This window comes from Rosa chinensis, chromosome 1 (genome assembly GCF_002994745.2).
Source record: "Rosa chinensis cultivar Old Blush chromosome 1, RchiOBHm-V2, whole genome shotgun sequence".
In the NCBI taxonomy this organism is placed as follows: domain Eukaryota; kingdom Viridiplantae; phylum Streptophyta; class Magnoliopsida; order Rosales; family Rosaceae; genus Rosa; species Rosa chinensis.
Genome location: NC_037088.1, coordinates 25583152 through 25604111, shown reverse-complemented (window position 1 = coordinate 25604111; position 20960 = coordinate 25583152). Strand labels below are relative to the sequence as shown.

At 36.1% G+C, this 20960-nt stretch overlaps 1 pseudogene; it reads right to left on the bottom strand.

Annotated features, from left to right (window-relative positions):
• Window positions 1-12269: 12269 nt before the first annotated feature.
• On the bottom strand, window positions 12270-19603 carry LOC112191482 (annotated as a pseudogene).
• Between the last annotated feature and the right edge of the window lie 1357 nt (window positions 19604-20960).

Below are 20960 nucleotides of genomic sequence, written 5' to 3'. Positions count from 1 at the left end.
TGAATAGTGTACCGGGTTGCCACACAACAAACCTGGTATGGTTTTGCAAGCCTGTATTAGTAACTCAAAACAAAACACTGCACAATGCACGCCAAAACGAGGAAAACCTTTCAACTCGAAAATAAAGGAAAACATACCATGTATCCCAAAACAATACTTTTTTCCCAAAAGAAAACAACGAAAGTCACACCGTGACAAAATCATGTAAATCGTTAACCTAACGATTCAATTATGATAAACCGATCCAACCTGGATAAAACAATAATTCGGTCCAACCTGGACAAAACAACAAATCGGTCCAACCTGGATAGAACAACAAATCGGTCTAACCTGGATAGAACAATAAATCGGTCCAACCTGGAAAAAACAATAAATCGGTCCAACCTGGACAGAACAATAAATCAGTCCAACCTGGACAAAACAATCAAATCGGTCCAACCTGGACAAAACAATAAATCGGTCCAACCTGGACAAAACAATAAATCGGTCCAACCTAGACAAAACAATCAAATAGGTCCAACCTGGACAAAACAATAAATCATATCAATTGTTAACCTAACAAATTGAATATCATTCTTTAGTCCAACCTGGACAAAATATGTACCCAGGAGTCGTAAGTAACCTACTTAGATCCATGAGGTACGATAGCAGACAGACTAGAGCTCTAACTGAATCGTAACCTGTCACCCGGCCAAGGTTCAACCTTACGATATAATATTTCCATAAGGATGCAACCTGCAACCCCGGATCCTTAGGCCAACCTGACCCTCAGATCAAAACATTAAACGAGTCGCACTGGACCACAAATGTTAAATCAAATTAAAATGAGAAATCACAACCTATGACTCTCAAATCCTCAGACCACCAGTCGTCAGATCAAAACGTTAAATCAAACCAAAAGGACAAATCACAACCTGTGACTCTCAAATCCTCAAACACTTTTCAAAACAATAGAAATATCATTTCCCACCATTTGTTTTCTGAAAAGCCACAATTCAAAACAATAAAATGCATCATTCATGCATATTGTTTCCATAAATCCAAAAAACCGACAAATACATATATTTTTCACTTAAAATATATATATATACGTAGTCATCTGCTTAGGAATGCCTACTAATACCAACTATAGTTTGCAGTTACTAAATAACTCTCAAAACTATAAAGGTATTCCGTTCATTAATGAACCTTGTGAGATTACTCACCTCGAAACTCCAGCTGCGTCTTCAATACAGAACAAAACAGCCTAACCACCAACTAACCATCCAAGAATACTTCGTAAAATACCTAAGGAAAGTACAACCTTGATTCAGTCAATGAAACACAAGGAATAACGTTCGAAACCCTAAATCGAACCAAAATTCCCAAAGTGACGCCAATTGAGACAAAACCACATCTGAGACCACGTAATGTCTCTGGAATACTTCTACGATTGATATGTCCAAACCACAAGTCGATCCGATGCTTAAATCCTCAAGGATTGAATAAATTCACCGATGTGAAACGGTAAAAATCATAACAAATCTATTCGAACTCCAAAATTTGCATATTATATATCGAAACGCTCATATCTACGAGCAGAACATATATAATACCAGAACCAGTCCCCTAGATGGCCATAACACCGCCGGAACGCCGCCATAGGATGTGGCGCACCGCCGCCGGCCAAAATTCATTATTTCCCAAAACTCCCAACATCAAAAATGTTCATCTAAGTATGCTTGTGAATTTTCATAACCAGCTCGAAGTCAGAAAACATGCATAAAGGGTCGAAAACTACCTCACAAGCTTTGGATTATTGTTCAATCCGAGTTGAACCAAGTTTCATGTGAATCGATCCAAACAAACACCAAAGATCGATCAAGGAGGTTGCTGTGAGCTCCCGAAGCTAAGTTTGAAGCCCTGCCGACGTCGAAGATCGGAGATTTGAACTAGTGAGTCAAAGAAGGAAACCGAGAAGAAATTCTTGGTACGACGTCAGAAGAAATCTATTGAGGAGAAATTCTACCAAAAAATTGGTGGAGATTGCTTATGAGGCAGAGGACGCTCACAGTAATCCCATGAGTTATTTGAACTAGTCTTTGACCTAAATTTCTTGACGTTGATGTTGTGTACTGTGAGTGGACATTTATTTTAAATTAAATGTGCATGCAGTATATTATTAATTTCCGATTGAAGCTTAATTTATTATTTGAATTATTGAGTATTATGAGTTTATGAGCTTGATTTCTTGAGATTTATTATGCTCTATGAGTCACGGGATTTTTAGTGGATTTCCTTCCCGAGGGCTTTCAATAGATTTTCAAGCTAATTATTTATGAGTTATTGAGTTGGGAAATGATTTTTGGGAAGTGACTGATTCAGAAAATATTATGAGAATTATTGATTTCGAATATCAGTTTTTATGAAGATATACGAGTACGAAGGATTTAGCAAATATTTGAGCATAATTGAATTATCGAGATTTATTGAGCTTTGAGCTCCGCACTTATCAGCCTTGAAGTTAGATTTAGTTTTCTTTCCGAAAGTATTTATTGATTTACAGAGTATTTGATTTATGCTTTCGAGGATTTATTGAGGTTTGATTTAGCGAGATAATCCTGAGTTATGCTTTCGGTGAATTTTTAATGTTTTATTGAAGTAACTGCGAGTTTCTTTCCGGAAGCAAGTAATTGAAAGAGGTGGTTTCCAGTTTATTGAGGAGGCTATCAGTCAGCGCATGCATGCATTACCTAGTTGGCAGTCCCTTCCAGACTACAGTCCAGTTGGCAGTCTCATCCGATGCTTCATCTGGTTGGCAGTCCCTTCCAGATGACATGAGGTAGTTAGTTGGCAGTCCCTTCTAACTACCTGTGGTTAGTTAGCAGTCCCTTCTATCCACCGCCTCCTGTTCCGGTTGGCAGTCCCTTCCGATGCGTCTTTTGGGTGGCAGTCCCTCCCAGATGGCATGAGATGACAAGGTAGATATCAAAGAATTACTGTGAGCGTCCTCTACCTCATAAGCAGTAACTCGGTACGACGTCAGAAGAAATTCTACCAAAAATTTGGCGGAACTCCCTCTAAAAGTGGACTACCCAAAAACGTCTTCTACAATAATCCACCCTTAATCTTCTGGAGCCACCCTGCTCCCCGTAACACAACATCTCCCATTTCACAAAAAAATTTCTGAACTTAAGAATATTAATATCTTGGGTTATCAGAGCAATCTAGTGTACAGGCGTACAAAAGAATAGAATACAAGATAAATGACCAATACTCTTATAATGCGGAAGCTATGACAGCTATGCCTCAACCCCATGTACACTCGACCTCAAGCTAAACTGGCCTGCAAACTGGGCATTTAAAACCGAAGGGCCCAGGGGAAAACATTTAAAAATCGTTAGAGTGAGTGGACGAAAAATAAGTAATTTCTAATGAAAAGTAAAACTTAATGCTTTCCCAAGTTATTATCTAAAACCTCGCATGCAGTAACAATCTTGGAAATACTTTTAATCATCATCTTTACTGCAATCTCTTAAAATCTCATCCGAAATCCTTTTTAAAACATCATTTTCAAGAGGTTCGTTTGATGACTAGAAAGGACTGCTGTCTAGTCATCTCATGCCATCTGGGAGAGACTGTCACCCAAATGACCCATCGGAAGGGATTGCCAACCGGAACAGGAGGCGGTGGATAGAATGGACTGCCAACTAACCACAGGTAGTTAGAAGGGACTGCTAACTAACTACCTCATGTCATCTGGAAGGGACTGCCAACCAGGTGACGCATCGGAAGGGACTGCCAACCGGGCTGTAATCTGGAAGGGACTGCCAACCAGACTATTACCTAGAAGGGACTACCAACTAGGTAATGCATGCACGCGCTGACTGATAGCCTCCTCAATAAACTGGAAACGAAATCATAAGCAGGGAGATTACTGTGAGTCAAAGAGGGAGATTACTGTGATCGTCGGAGATTGCTGTGAGCAATCTATTTATCAGAGCAATTCTGATCCTTCTCGATTTCTCCAAAAAGTCACCGCCTTGCTGCACTTCCTCCACCGAGAATCGCCGCTAGAGGCTGCCATAGAGACGATCGCACAAGGGAGGCGAATCGTTCTGTGCAGATTTCAAGGCCAGAGGTGATAGGAGTATTTTAATGCGACGTTTTAATAATTATTTCCTCATATTTTACTTAGTTATTTCCTTAAATAAATAAATTTTAATTTAGTTTTTATTTTCTAGGTACATTGGAATAAATGACAAGGAAATGAGCTGAAATGAAGAAATAGAGTTTTCCTGGTCCGACTAGGAATCCCAGTCAACGCAGGAATCCTGATGAGGCTAGGAAACCTGAAGGCATTAGGAGACCACATGGCTTGAAAATTACGTTGGAGATATTTTGGGAGAATAAATCTTTAATTGCCGTGAATTATCAAGAAAAGATTATGGACACAACGTGAAAATCAAGGGAGAGTCATAAGAAGATTACGTTGGAGATATTAATGGGGAATTAAATCTGATTTTGCCATGGGAAATTATGGAGTTAGTGTCAAAAATCAAGAGAGGATCAAGGATAATGATGCCATGGAGAGATTTAAGAGAGAAAAGGTCCAAAACAAGTCCAGATTCATTCCTATTTTCACTCAAGATTATTTTGGCCGAAAATTAATAGAAAAATCAGATAAAATCTTGGGAAAATCAGCAATAATATATTTGGAAAGATTATGGAATTATTTTGGAGCTTTTTGATTGGTTGAGTGACATGGCAGAGCTGACGTGGCGTTATCTGATTGGCTAATGCTGTGTGGATCATTCTTGAAGACTTGGAGACTAAGTTGCCACCCTCCTATAAATAGGAGCATTATACAACACCACTTTAGACACCTCTCTCCCTCAGTAAATAAACATCAGAAAAATTCTCTCTAGTCTTTAGAAGCTCTGTGTCTCAACCAAGGAGGAGAAGAAGTCATGCAATACATCAAGATCCTATCCGCCATCCACCCTTGTGTCGTCCCTAGAAGATTGCTTGCTTTCAAGGATCTTCAAGTTCTTCGTCTCAAGGCTTTGTCGTCCATCTTTCACGGTGTATTTCATACTTTCTTTTGTTTTCCTTTGTTTGATTCGTAGAGTTATGGATTCTAGTTAACATGACGTTAAGGGCAAAGTTTAAAGCCCATTTATATGTTTTGAAATAAAGTTGTGATTTCTTTATGTTGATTTATATGTTGCTTAGGTGAGATTGCTTGATTGATTTTGTTTTATAGAAAACTTTTGCATGTTTATGTTCTTTGGTGGCCAACGTAGGATATATGCATGTAATTGGAGCTAGATTTAAGTAGTGAAGGCTTTGGACAAAAGTCGAAATCAATTAAGGAGGATTGCAAATAGGTGAACTTATTCATAACTAGGTTGTGCACTTTGGTTGACATCATTTCTTTGTTCTTCATGCGTTGAATGTGTTCTTGATTAGCTGGCTTTCTAAACTATGATTGCATGTTCAATAGAATTGATTTAGGTGCTTTCACTTAGATTAATTATTCAAGGAAAGTAAAAAATGGGAAATCGTTTGCTTTCTAACGTTTCACAAGGTCAACTTCTTTCTCATGACATAGAAAATCAACTATAGGAATTGTGATTGGATTTTTTGCATATGATTGTGATTTTGATCTTTATTCCTCGCGTTCCACCCTTGTATATATGTTTTTACATTTTCTTTATTTTATTTATTTAATTTTTGATTTAATAATCCTAAAACCCCCTTTTGTTTGTTTTATTTTTGTCAATAATACTTTGTACTTATTTTAATTCTTTATTTGTTTTTGCAATTACAAGTGTACCCTCAATCCCCAGAATATAACGATCCCTATTTAATATATACTAACGATGACATTTTATAGGGTTAAATTATACGCTTGCTTTGAGTGTATCAGGAGGTCGCCGGAGAATGGAGTTCCGACCGGATCGGAATACCGAGTTCGGGTCTAGTCGATCACCGGTGAGGAGAGAGAACAGAGCGTTTTTCTGATTTTTCCAGAGAGGTAAAAGTAAAATGGAAATCGTAAATTTCCAAAAGTGGAAACTCCTATTTATAGAACTTTCCCAAAACTTCCGTAGATTATAACTTTCTCATACAAACTCCGATTGATGCAAACCACATGTCCACGAACTCGTATCAACGCGCTCTACAACTTTTGTGAAGGAAGTTTTCAGAGAATCTCAACGTATCAAAAGTCAACCTTGAAACCCCCCCCCCCCCCCCCCTAAATCCACTCTTTTCAAAAAAAAATTCGTCCGAACCACTTCCGCTCCGTCCACGAGCCACGAAACCGTCCAATAACAATAAAGTTAATTCCGAAAAACCCTCATAAAATAATTACGAATTTCCGGGGTATCACATTAATATACTATGAACAAGTTCAAAAACCAAGCATTCTGAAAACCAGTCACCAGAAATGAACCAAATTGGAAAAAACCTTCTGTTGGTTTTGTGAAACTGAATATTGATGCTGCTTATCAATTGGGTTCGGGTCTCACAGGATTGGGTGGTGTTTTTAGAGACCATGAAGGAGCTTTTTTGGGAGGTTTTAGGCATATAGTGATGGCTGCTCATTCGGCTTGGCATGCAGAGTTGTTAGCTTTGATTTTTGGTGCACAGTTGATTCTTGAACACGATTTTACACCAGCAATAATTGAATCAGATTGTTTGGATTTGGTTCATACCATTACTAGCTCATCTCTTGATCATTCAAAGCCTGGCTTACCTGATTGAAGACTTGAGAGGTTTGCTTCATCAGGTTATGGAACCTAGAGTGGTGTCCAACTTAGTGGCACATTCTTTAGCGCTGGAGGCCATTTCTGGCCATTTCATGTTAGATTTCTTTTCAAATATTTCTCCAAGTGTGGAGGCTATTATAAACTCTAATTGTAATGATGTTTAATCAATGAATGAGTGTTTCATTCCCCTTAAAACAAATGTATGGGTTTAGCTTACCTATGATTTTAATTGAATTAATGTAGCAGTAAGTTATGAATGATGAATCCGACCAAGGAAAGGTTCAAAAGAAAAAAGGGCATATAACGTAATTTTCTTTTTTTGAGAAGAACGTAAATTTATTCATAAATCAAACATTGTCCTCATTAGAAAAAAGAAAGAAAAGAAATTGAACTAATATTCTATTTGATGAGATGAAGATTTTGATCTTAATCATCTAACCTAGCTCCATTAGTAAGGTGTGCTAACCCATGGCCGCATCATTTGCTTCATGATAAATAAATTGAATTTGAAAAAAAGAAAAGAAAAGTAAAGCAACGTGCATACGATTTTGTAATCTTCGAAAATCCGACCTAATTAGATAAGTCCTCTACATCCCTCTCAAGGGCATTAACTAGAGTAGAGCAGTCTGACTCAATTTCAATCTCATCCCAACCTTGATGTACAACCACCAACAAACCTGTGCGGAGGGACTCCACTTCATTTTGTAACGCAGACTGTGCAAATGATGAGCCAAGGCAATTACACACTCTCCATTCACATCCTGGACCACAAAACCTATACCTAATTAATTTAGTTCTTTGAGGTGTGACCGAAAGATTTTATCATTAGGTACGTGGAGCTCCAGCTTCTTGGATATTACGTGGGACGAACTGATGGACTGTATGATATTATGACTCATCAAGTCCTGGTAAATGACATATCGATAAGGGGTCGGAGGCTAGTTGAGGTTGCAATCAATTTATATGTATTTATCCCTCAACTTTTTGATTTCGGTAAATTATACCATAATATTTTCAATTTCTGCTGATTCACCCCCAATCGTCAATTTGTCACTAATATTTGATAAATTCATCAAAACTTATGATAAACACAACTCATACACCTATCACGTGAAGGTATATATTTTCATAAACAACATGATAAAATAATTAGAAACATGTCCATATTAACTTATTAGGACTAAAAAGATACCACAATGGATTGACGTATCTAGCATGTGAATAGAGATTGACGAAAAATTATGACGAAATCACACAAAAATTGCCTCAAATTGGCGATAGCAGGAAAATTGGCAAATTTGACGTAATCCGTAAAACGTGTGTCATGATATATTATTATATATATATATATAGGGTGCTGCTATTCGCACACCCATTTTCTCTATTCACACACTCCCTCTATTATCTATTACTTTAATTTAATTTAATTTTTTTACAAAGTACCATAACTACCATCCCTTGCAATTATGTTTTTTTTTTTTTTCTTTTTTCTTTTTGGCAAGTCAATCATCCCCAAATCCTAAATCCTTATTTTCCCGCAGACACAAAGAACTTCAAGACTCTTTACAATTTTCTCTTTTCTTTTCCATCAAAAACTTCTCTAGCATAGTCATTCTATCTCTCTAACGTGATGCTTTGAAGTTTAATTATGGTAGAACAAACAACTTTATACCCATCTTTGGAGAAAATTTTACATCTAATTTGCGAGAGACATAGAAGAAAAATATGAGTTTAGTGATCATTCGAGCCCCTATCCATCATTCCTGGTAATATTCTACTAAAATGATTTGGTGTATTTAAATCCATCGCTCTCCACTGAAAAGATCAATTTCTCAGCGATTTGATAGAGTGGGAGCTTTAAATTTGTGTGTTATGTTTGTCTTAGTTTTATTTTGGTATGCCTTGCTTGCTAATCATGATTTTGACTTGAATTGATTGATAATTTTGAAATTGTTGACGCTTTGATTTCATTTTGACTTTAGTCATATCATCACTCTGCAGAAAGTTTTGTCACTCGGAATGGTATCTTGTAGGGATGGCAAAAATCCCCAGCGGGGCGGAGCTCCATTGGATACCCGCCCCTAATGGGGGGAGAATTCGGGGACAAATGGGGAATGGGGATGGGGATCCCCAATCCCCGCTATTTAAGATTGGGGATGGGGCGGGGATGGTATTGTGATCTTCATCCCCAAACCCGCCCCAATAATATATACATATATTTAACTTATATATATTTTAATTTATTGTTTATAATATAAATTGCAAATATATACATTTATTACTTTACTTTAATATGTACACTTTTATTTTAATGATGTTTTGACTTTTGAACTCACTGAATTATGATTTATGAATTTAATCATATTTTAAATTTATTTGTTGTAGATTTTGATTTAAAAAAATGCAATATGAGAAAAAATTAATTTATTTATTAAATTCTTATTGGGGATTTGGGGCGGGTTTGGAGGCTTAGTCCCCAGTGGGGATGGGGACGGGGAATCCCCAATATATTTTTATTGGGGATTGGGGCGGGGATGGGGGTAATTTTTGACCCCGGGGATGGGGATGGTATTGTGATCCCCATCCCCAACCCGCCCCATTGCCATCCCTAGTATCTTGAATCAACGTTGCTTAATCAGATGTGAGAGGTTTTGGATCTCCTTTAGTTTAGGTGATATGCTTATACTTTTCTTCAGTTTTGTATAGCAATCATGACATATCTAAATCCTCAAAATCAGTTACGTTGTGATTTTTCATCTGAGGCCTAAACTTTGCCACACTAATTGCAGAATTTTTGATAGATTGCACTTTGTCATGCCCATAATTTTTTTTTCTAAATCAGCAATGACATTCACGAGGAAAAAATTAGTTTATTGGGTAATGATGTTTAATTCATGATTGACTTCCCAAACAGAAAAAAGAAAAATGAAAAAAGAAAAAAAACATAATTACAAGAAAGTGTAGTTAGGGCAATTTGTAAAAAAAAAAAATTGTATTAAAGTAATGGAAAAATAAATGGGGTGTGTGAATAGAGAAAATGGGTGTGCGACTATAACAAAAAAACAAAAAAAAAGAGGAAATTTTTTTTTTTTTTTTTGGAGAAAAATATGGAGGAAGCTCAAATATAGTATAGATTGATAATTGATAATTAAGGAAGTTATTCAAAAGGGTGCGGCTATTGTCACCTATCATTTTCTTTGTTCACCCTACAAATATTTGAATTATTGAAAGACTATATTACCCAAATACAAAATGACTAATCAGTACACTAATTTTCTAAAATTTAAATCTTTAAGGAAAACTAAATACATAACTAATTAAATACAAAACTACTTAATTTATGTTATGATAACATTAGTCTTCATCTTCTCTATCCAAATTTCAATTTATTACAATTTTCTTTTTTATCTTTTTGTTGCGTCCTTATTGTTAATTCGTTATTCAATTCACAAAACTATTAGTGTTAATTTCATCAAAATCTTTATAATACCTTTATAAACACCGAAAGTAAAATATTTAAAACACGAAAAAAAAAAATCTTTTTTTCATTGCTCATAGTAGCACTTACTTATTTTTTTAATGTAGATTGAAATAAACGAACATTGAAACTGAATGGAAAAAATAAAAAAAATGGAAGTAAATCAAATTATGATTTTATTAGGAAACTTTAATATATTTTAGGATGTCATTTTAATTGATATAAATTAAATGAGAAATTTTCGTTAAACAAAATTTTTTTGTTAATTTGATATGTTATATGATGGAGGATATTCCTGGAAGAGAAATGAGTTAGATAAATAAATCTAATAATTGAAATTAAAATGTAGTATGTAATGAATAAGTAGGGTAAACAAAGAAAACTATAGGGTGACAATAGCCTCACCCTATTCAAAATTGCTAGGGGTCTGGACGCCCCCCACCCCAACAAAAAAAAAAACTTTAACACAGGTTCGCCACTGAGATGAAGGTGTTAGTATTGGGATCTAACTGACTGACTCTGGGCTTCAATGTTGATCTATATATGATGCAAACATGCTTGTTTGCTGTTCCAAGGCAAGAAATAATAATCCATTGTTCGGTATATCTTTGATGAAAAGTCGCATCACATGTGGGTAAAAAGAAGTCAGCATTTTTCATAAATTATCATGTACAAAAAAGTCATGTGCAGAAACATCGACAACATAACAGCATGGATATTTTTCTCCAAGTCTCGTTGCTGGGACTAGAGGCTAGCTGAGGAGCGGGGTTGGGGCTAGCTTCAGTTTGAAGTTTCCATAATTTGTTCCGGTGGTTGACTCTTTCCTTGTCGTTGCCGGACCCAGAAGCTTTCTGGTTTTAGTACGTGAAGCTTTCACATTTGGTCCATACTATGCCCTCATAGATCAAGTCTTGGTCAGTGACAGATCGAGCTAGGGACCGTGGTTGCAGTTTTTCCACGATCGATTTGGAAGAATCATGAAGGGCATAAGAGACGCGTTTTTGAAGATTAGGAGGATGGATGGATAAAACAAAACGTCAAATTCACAATGCAAATTTCCTTTCTAATTTACTCCACTCCATCTGCCAGTCACCAGAACACTTATGTTGAACTTCACTAATTTATGCCATGGAAATTTCGTTCAAAGACTACTTCAAGTCTTATTAGCGTGTTATGACTTCCAACTATCTTTTTCGATCTTATCTTCTCCGAGCGCAATGATTCATGCAACTTGCAACTGGATGTCTGGATCTGAACTTGGGCTGGGCTGAACTTATGTGTGAAAGCTTTTTTCTTTTGCCTTCATGATGCATAGTCTGCATTCAGTACAAACCTCCAATTCCCAGTAATACTGATGCAAGTTTAACAAAAGGCTGATGCAAGTTTAACAAAAGGCTGATGCAAGTTTAAAAAAAGAAAAAAAAAAGAATGAATGATGTCTGGTTGCTAGAGAGTACAGCATAGCGCTACAACAAGATCCTTCAGAAGGAGTTTTAATGACCAATTTGCCAGACTTATGGGAAGGGGAAAATAGAGTCAGTGTAACTGATGTGGACGGTGCCTGGTTTTCTGTTGAACAAGACATGATTAGAATTCTGGATCGTAAAACTTCTGATTTGGATAGGCGTCTGATTCTTATGAAGACGTGTTACCCTGAAATATCATAGGAAACTAGATGATGGGAATTGACTTTTAAATAGGAAAATCAATTTGTTTAGCTATTTAACTTGGATAGGTGTTTTCCCGAGCATAGCAGGATTGATCGAACTCTCACTTGATCCATGGGTGTGAAATCTTTAATTAGAACCAGGCTGGTGGCATAGGTGCACTCCTTGCCATATATAGAAAGCCTTGACCACCTGCAGGTGTATGACAAGATCAATACTCGATCTTGAAGGGAAGCATGTGTGCTTACTTGCATTAGATACCCTATAGGGTATAGAGTGTATTCAGAATCCAAACTTGAAATATGAGAACTAAACTGACAATTTTAGAACTAGCTGAATACATTTCTATGGGACTCATGCACAGGTAACTCAATTGACTACTTAACATAAACAAGTATATATATAGTCTCTAAACATAGATATTACTGTTCTAACTCATCAGGAATTACTTCTAGTTGGAGATTTAAATTTTTTGAAGGTGCACTTGTATTTGTTCCTGCTGCACCCTGAGAGGCAAAAGGATTTTGAGGCATGGTTAAGTTTTCTCCTCCTTCCAAAATCTGAATCACCCCTTGCGTAGAAGGACGATCTGCAGGGTGCCATTGAATGCACCAGAGACCTACAATCGCAAGTCTCGTTGCAATTTTAGCATCTCTTTCTTTCCCAACATTGATAGGTAGGTCATCTTTTTCTTCTAGAAGATTATAGATCCATTCTGGGTAGTAAACTTCATTGGTGTTCTCTGTGGTTGAACCAATGTTCTTTCTCCTTCCTACAATCTCAAGCAGTACCATTCCATAGCTATAGACATCTGACTTATAGGACACATTTCCTAAGTTCCTGGAGAACACTTCAGGTGCAATGTAACCCATCGGTCCCCTGGCAGTAGTCATTGACACTATACTTTGATCCTTGGAACATAACATGGCCAAACCAAAATCAGAAATCTTTGCATTGAAGTTATGGTCTAGCAAAACATTATGGGGTTTGATATCAAAATGTAGGTCTGTAGGATCCGTTGTTTGCATCCTTGGTGCAGATATTCAATTCCTTTTGCTATTCCAAGAGAAATAACTTGCAACTTACCCCAACCCAGGAAAGAATTGTTATTGTCTGCTGATGATTAGAAATCTTGTAGTGAACCATTAGGTAAGAAGTCATAAACAAGAGCTCGTCTCCATCCGCGCAGAATCCAACCAATCGAACCACATTGACATGGTGGATATGTCCCATTGTTCCTACTTCATTTACAAACTCTTCCCCATTCCGAGGACTTTCACCGCATTAAAACATTCAGCAGAAAGTTTTTCCTCAAAAACAGTCCCATAGGCTCCTTGGCCTAATTAGGAAGAAATGATTTGTAATTCTCTTAATATCTGCATAAGAATATCTGCTTGGTTTGAGTGCTCTGTAATCCTCCAAAAATACTTCAAGCTTTAATTGATTCTCTTTTTCTTTCCTGTCAGAACTGTAGACACGATAAACTACAGGGACAAGTAGTACGAGCACAAATGAACCCAGGGATGCAACTGCAAATTTATGCAGTCAGTAAATATTGCCACTAATATCGACATGAAACAGAGGAATAAGCTAGTCAAACATCAAACAACTCACCTGTTGCGACTAACTTTTTCTGTGAACCTGTAGAAGATAATAGCACAATCAGAATACCATGTTTGTCAAATCAATTATGTTCCATGTTTGTCAAATCAATTATGTATGAGTTATGAGCTATTACTAAGACATGACACATAAATGCTATCATATCCTAAGGAGCCAAGAACTGTAGGTGATAGCTTTCACAAAAGTAAAATGCAACTAACTGATCTTGATATCCCTTCGTATACCAATTGTTTAAGTTTGTATCCCATTTCTTGTGCAAATATGCCGATGGAATGAACTGTCATATGCATATGCTAACATTTGCATCTCTCATTTCATCAATACATGAATAAACATGATGTGGACGTACAGTATGATTGGAATGTATAACAAATATAGCAAAATATATGTTACTCTTTTACCTCCTTTCCTATGAAGGCATTCAATTTCAGTACTTTTGGTGCCATTGTTCTTCAATCCACATTTGTTGCCGTATGCTTCCCATAGTAGTCCACAATATGGTTCCCCCCATTCCAAATATAGATTTTGAGGATCATGCCACCTGTATGGAACTGATGAACGATTATACATCTTTGTACAAGACACAAGGGGAAAGTTCCCAATGGAATACCCGGAATAAGACGAATAAATTAGGTAGCCAGGGCCACTCAAGCACGGGACTGGATCTATATTGTACGTCGATTCCGTTTCAGTAGCTGAAGAACAATTGAATAAGGTAATATCAGTCAATTGGTTTTTTGAGTACTGGAAGGGAGAGATTGACATGTAGTGGACTTTCAATAGCTTCACCAACAAGCAATTTTCTGGTCATGTATCTGGATTTGCTGATTCTTATAGTCTATGGTTTTGATTGGGAATTTAACTGAGATTGGCAGCTCAAAATGGTTTCCTGCTTTTCATTGCAGGATACAAGAAACCCAGGATACCCACAATTTTCTGGGTGGCTACCTTTGAGGCTAGAAGAGAATCTGATAGCTGGGCCATGTTTCCCACACTTCAATTCTCTGCAGGTGTTTTGGTTTTCACCAAGGACTTTGGATGAGAAAGACAGGAAGACGAAGCAAAAGAAAGAGATAAGAGTTTGCTGCATTTCCGAGGTAATAATACTAATGCCCAGTTTGTCTCTAAATAAAATGGTATCTCATAATGGATGCTATACGAAGATAACTAGAAAGCATGCCCGCGCTTTGCTGCGGATAGGGTATCTGATAGTGGAAGTTGAAATGGATCACAATATGCTCTCAAGCTGCTTGACATTCACAGATTCGTCAAACCTGGATAATCAACCAGAGAATCAGACTTGTAGAAAATGTGAATCAGATATGTTATCAGAGGAGGTATGATGAACTGTAAATGTATATTTATTTTGCCAATTGAAATGTAAACTGTTGCCAAGAAATAAAATAAAGTGAGATGTGTTTGCTGCCTAAGGCGATAATTTAACTGCTGAAATTTGCACGTTAGAATTGAAAATTGCTTTTTGTCAGCAGGAAACACAATACTCATATATGAATGGATCTTCTCTGAAAAGTCTGTATGCAGAGAAAGAGAGACTCATCAAGAAGGTTGCAAGAGAAAGATAGAATGGCATGAACTCAATGCTCCTTGTCTAGATCACTAATTTCTGAAATAATGGATATATGTTAAATCACATGTCTGGTAAATGTGAAATTAAAGCAACTCAGAAATTGCAGTGTCTGAAAGCAAGTTAAAAGTGATCTGTTGGCGGTGAAGTAAATTGAGATAAGTGAAAAAAACACTCGAATATCTGATAAATGTTTGCCTTCCATCATAGTGTAAAACTCTTAAGCTCACAAAGACTATTTATTTTGTTTTAAAAATTCTGGTATTAGTTTTGCCTAACAGTAACTAAAGCAAGGTAAAGAAGTGGCTATCAGCGGAAAGAGCTAACATGAGGAATGAAGTAGATGCTTTGATCAGTCATACCTGCTTTTTAACATGCTTATGGTAATCTGGATTGCGAAACAACTGATCAGCTATTGCTCGAAACTGCAGCATGTTAACTAAGTATATTACAAATCATAGATGCAGTGTGTTTGACTTAATCCAAGCAAACAAATAAATTGAGGTGACATATATGTCTGGTATTGAACCTGCCAATTTCCACCACCCTCAATTTGCAGCTCAGATAGATCATAGGTAGCCAACCTGAATAAATAAACAAACATTACTATCTAGTATATTCCAAATTTATGTTTATTTTTCTGCTATACTATTAGCCAGTACGAACCCAAGTATTAGGCCAGTTGCAACAACTAGAGATCCCTCATATGCTTCTTTCCAGACACCAAAAAAACAGTGATTGCATTTTATTACAATAAGGCATGTCATTCTAGTTTAAGCTATTAGGTGACATAGATAGATATGGTGTAAACTTTTCTAAGGAAAGGACTCAAATTAAGTACTATCACTGATACAAATCAAATCACGTTTCATATCACTACTATTCTTCAATTAGGAACTGAAAGTTTACCAATTAAAAGCAAAAAAATATATTAGTATCATCATATACAATACCTTTCCAGACAAATCTCAGTAAAAACAAATAGCAAAGACATTTTTAGCAATTGTATGAGAAGTCAACCCATCCAATAACAAAGAACAAATGAATGAACATCAAAATCTATTATCACAGGGAACAAAGTTTTGACATCAATTGATTAATCTACATAGAAAGACGAAGGTAGATAATTTCTTAATTGAAATCAACTGATTGTATGAAAGGGAAATTTTACCCAGTCTTCGGTGATGTTGATTGTGATGGATAAGCCTGATATCGCGTAACAGTAAAGGAGGCTTCTGGAATTGGAAAGCAGCTGGAGATGTCGGTTTTATAAACAGGGAGTCAGAGTAAAAGTGTAATCCGAGAGTGAATCCCTTTTCAACACTGTATGTCTCTACCCCACATTTTTGAAAGGGAATACTCATTATCATCCTGCAAACTAAAATATTTTTTTAGGATCTTAAGCTTGAAAATCAAAAACGAAAGCCTGAAAAAAGAGTTTCAATAAAATTCAAGTCTAAACTTTTCTACTGAAGGAAACACAATCTTACAGATTGCAACTATGTTACAGAGAATGTCCAAACTTAAAGTCTCAAACTTTCAATCACAAAGCTTGATTCTAGTCTGTGAATCAACAAAAACAGAACATTGTTTTGTTCACCCTAAACCCTCAACAAAAATAGAACAGGAACACCAAAAGCTTATTACTATCATTCAAAAACAAAACAATGAGCTACTGAGGACTGAGGAGTGACACAACCAATGCAACCAAAAGCTTAGTATACATTCAAGCAATTGCAGCAAAACTCTCAATTTCAAGCTACAGATCTCGTTTTGATCAAACCTACTTTTCCCATTTCTTCTTATGAACCACATTGAATAAACGTTATCAAATCAGATAATTCAAATAAGTCTTTAACTCTATTGACTAAGAGAATTTAAATAAGAAGGCTCACCTATTTTAAAACCATTATATTCAATGATTGAAACATCTGGTCTTGCATTTTCTTTGCTCTCAGAGTCCATCGATATGCCCGGTCATCCACCCTGTTTAAAACCAATTGTCGGGCATAAATCACAAAACCAATATATGATGAAGGTTACATTGTTGGGAACTAAAGAGCAAAAACTATTATATTTTTAGGATTACATCTCAGACAAAGACACACCAACATAGACCACTTGCAGAATGTATACAATTGTCACTATTCAGTCAAAAGTGAAAATGATTACATTCTCCCAACTCAAGAAATCAAAAGGCAGAAAACTCAAAACACCCGAGACTACCAAACTCTATATACCAACATTAGTAAAAGAGAGAAAAAAAAATTATGCGTATAGGGATGCAAAATGAAAATGAAACTACTCAATTCTATAAACACTCCATAATGCTTCAAAGAATATGAAAGTTCCTGTCTTTACACACTGAACCTATCATAATGCTCCTACCATTTAGTTCTATTTGCTGAAATTAACAAAACCCAGAAACATTTTTGATGGAAACAAATAAACAGGTTTTTGTTTTCAAATATATTTCAGTTTCAAATTGGATAATAGAAAGCAAAAGTTTACCCAGTCTCTTTCTCGATTGATGTTGATGCCAGATTTCTGCAACAATGCAGCAGTCGAAGTCGACTTTGACCGATGCTTCCCGAAAGAAGCAGAGACTTGGTTCTTTTGATTATATATTGAGCAAATGGCAAAATTGTAAATTAAGATGGATAAAGCTGTAATCGAAATCAGCTTGTCAGTAAAGACAAACTGATCCAAAAAACTGAAGCTTATTATGAATGGTTTGTCATTACCTGGGAATTGATGCCTGCAATAGTAGCTTTCAGTATCACTGTGAGGATCAGAACCTTGAATAGTTATAACAAAGAGATGAAAGGAACTGAAATCTCAGCTGCCATACATCCTTTGTCTTTGTCCAGTTGCCTTTGGTCAGCTGCAGTAAAGGTGATAATCAAGTTCCAAACTATTGTAAGAAACATCTAGAGAAGTCATCCAAAAGAACAATAGAATTCATTATATGCTACTAAAAGATGATAAGCGAACAATATTTCCTATTATACTGACCAGATGAAGAAGCAGAAGAGTTTTCCTATTTACAATGATGCAAATGAAAGACTCAAAGTAGCAGTATTTCACCTCTTTTGTAAACTTTGTTGGAAAAGATGGGTTGGTTCTGAAATCTTGGATCTCTTTCTTCTCGATCTGCATGAAAACTCTGAATCGAACTGAGGGGATTCAGTCGAACAGAGATGAAGGCCACTGCATATATAGTAGCTTTACGTATCGTTTACAATCAGTAATCTTCATGCATTTGGTGCCATAATCCTTAGAATGTTACTAATCATTCAGTTTTAGCAGAAACTATGAACAAGTACCGAAATTAGAGTAAACAACTTTCATTGTACACAATTCTAGAATAGGGTAAAGTGATTGCTTACCCTCAAGACCTAGATTAATCAATTTCAGATATACCCTAGGCTGCAACAGTTTCCTGACAATTCTGTCTGGCTCACCCAAGTCTCATCCTTCCTGTAACAAAAAGCAAATTCATGAATAACTCAGAAGCTCAAATGAGAACATTCCAGCAATGATCTGAAACCTAAATGTAATGTACTTTGGTTATTAATGCTTATGTAATTCACAACTCTCCTGCCTAAGTTTTCTCAAATGTAATATACATAGGTTTTGTCTTGCTGCTGATTGTAAAGAATGGAACTTTAGTACATTAATTTTGGACTACATAAATCAAATTTTTAGCTACCAGAGACCAATAAGAAGAAGAAGAAGAAGCATGATCTTTTTGTACTACCCAAAATGTTGCAGACCAGATCATTCAATTTGGTAATATCATGAAGCAGCTAATCCATCACTAACTTATGAAATATATAAAACCTCTAAACATATATGAAAGGAAACAGAGAGTCACACGGAAACTGTCTGTACCTTCTACACATATATGAGCCTATAAATTGATCTTTTAATGTTGTCTATAATCCCTAAACAAAATTAGAACAAAGAACAAATTAGATTCTTCTCCCAAGGTTTAGCGAAAGAACTAACGTTATATTAACAGTTTAAGAAGATTACCAATTGAGTTGAGTACTCTCCTTTTTAGATAATACATCATTGTTCCCAGTAGGATCATAATCATAGGAATTGTGATCAGAGCAATCATCAATAACCATTTCTTGTTCTGTTGACCTTCTTCCTCTTGAGCTGTCCAAGTAAACATATTGGTGACCTATCTTCTTATCAAAATTAAACATGTCGAATACCTGGAAGCTACTATCAACCTGCCTGCTGCCCTTGATGAGTGATTTTGGGATAGGATGAAAATCCAAGTACTACCTTGTTCATTACCATCTTTTGCAGGAGCCTAGGTGGGTCGAGTTGCAGTTGTTATGTTTGCTGATAGAGACTTGACCAGTGTGCCACAGTATACTGTATTTACTGAGAATATCAGTAGAAGAAGCAAATGCGAACAAAGTCAGTTCATGGTTTTGTTGTAAGAACTAAATGCATTGTTTGGCTTAACCGATAACTTTTAGTACAGTTTTCATTGAGAATAATTCATTAAGAAAACAATTAAGTGGAGAGAGTGTTCTAAAAGGATAAGAAAGATGGTTGTGAAATGAGCTAAGCACATAAGGATAACAGGGTATGAATAATTGGTCTTTTCCTTGCCTTGTCTTTAAGTGTGGCCGATAATGCCTCCACCAGTTTCATAATATGTTGCATCAGAAAAAGCTACATCAATCTAAAGCAAGCTTCTCCAACTCCTCCCCTGTATTCACATAAATTTCTTAATCTAAGTACCTTTTATCTACTCAACTATTGATTAAACCAAGCCTAAATGGTTCGAACAAAGAGAGCTTCGACAAAGAGAAACAATTTCATATGCAGATGCCGAAATTTCTGGTAAAAGCATGATGCTAGGAGCAAAGCAAGGAAAACGCACCTCTCAAAATTTCCCTCATTGATCTCCTTAAGTTTTTATCATTATTTTCAACCCACCTAAATATACAATTGCAAAACATTGTTCATTATCAACATTGATATGATTTATATAGAGTACTTTAAGGGTTCATATTCAAAATCCTGAATTAGGTTCCAAACTATAGTAGTTGATCCACCATTAAATTGACCAGTGTTCACTCAACATTGATATGATTTATATAGAATAAGCAAATGATAACTACTCTTTCAAAAAATCCAGACCGATTAGCTGTCAAGGATAAAGTCGCGATCTTTAACTTCAAATTCAAACAAAGTTAGGATCTTGTATAGATTAAACTCTAGTAAAATAATTGTATAGCATATCTTGCCATTGACTTCAACTTTCTCAGTCAACAGAAACACTATATTCAAATAACAGCTTTATAGTATAGTAGATGGATAACTTGAAGCAAAAAAAGCGAAAGACAATGGTTGATGATGCCACTCCCGAAGCCGATGTTGATTGCAGATCTGAAACACAGTGCAGCAACTGCCGTCGGTTTAAGGACACTTCCCGAAGAAGCTACTGAGTCAATGGCACGCTTTATAGCATTAGAGTAGATGGTAAAAGTGTAAATAGCCAGAGAACTTGGATGAGTCTAGAGTCCGACAAAGAGGACAAAAGCAGATATTTTTAGCGTGATCTGGAAACATCAATCTGGAAGCTGAGGCCATATTTTTCTTGGAAAGTGGAATTTGTTTCAGAGCTTTTGTACCAACATTCTAACTCTGATTCAAAATCTGACAGAGATTGAGCGGTTAAATCATACATATATATGGCATTGTCTTGAGTGGCTTTGTTTTTGTTCTTTTTGTTTTTTTTTCCTCTTGTGTTGACTTTTCTTTTGACTAAATGTTATACATTATTATAAAGCTACAAATAAAATATTGAAGTAACACTTTAT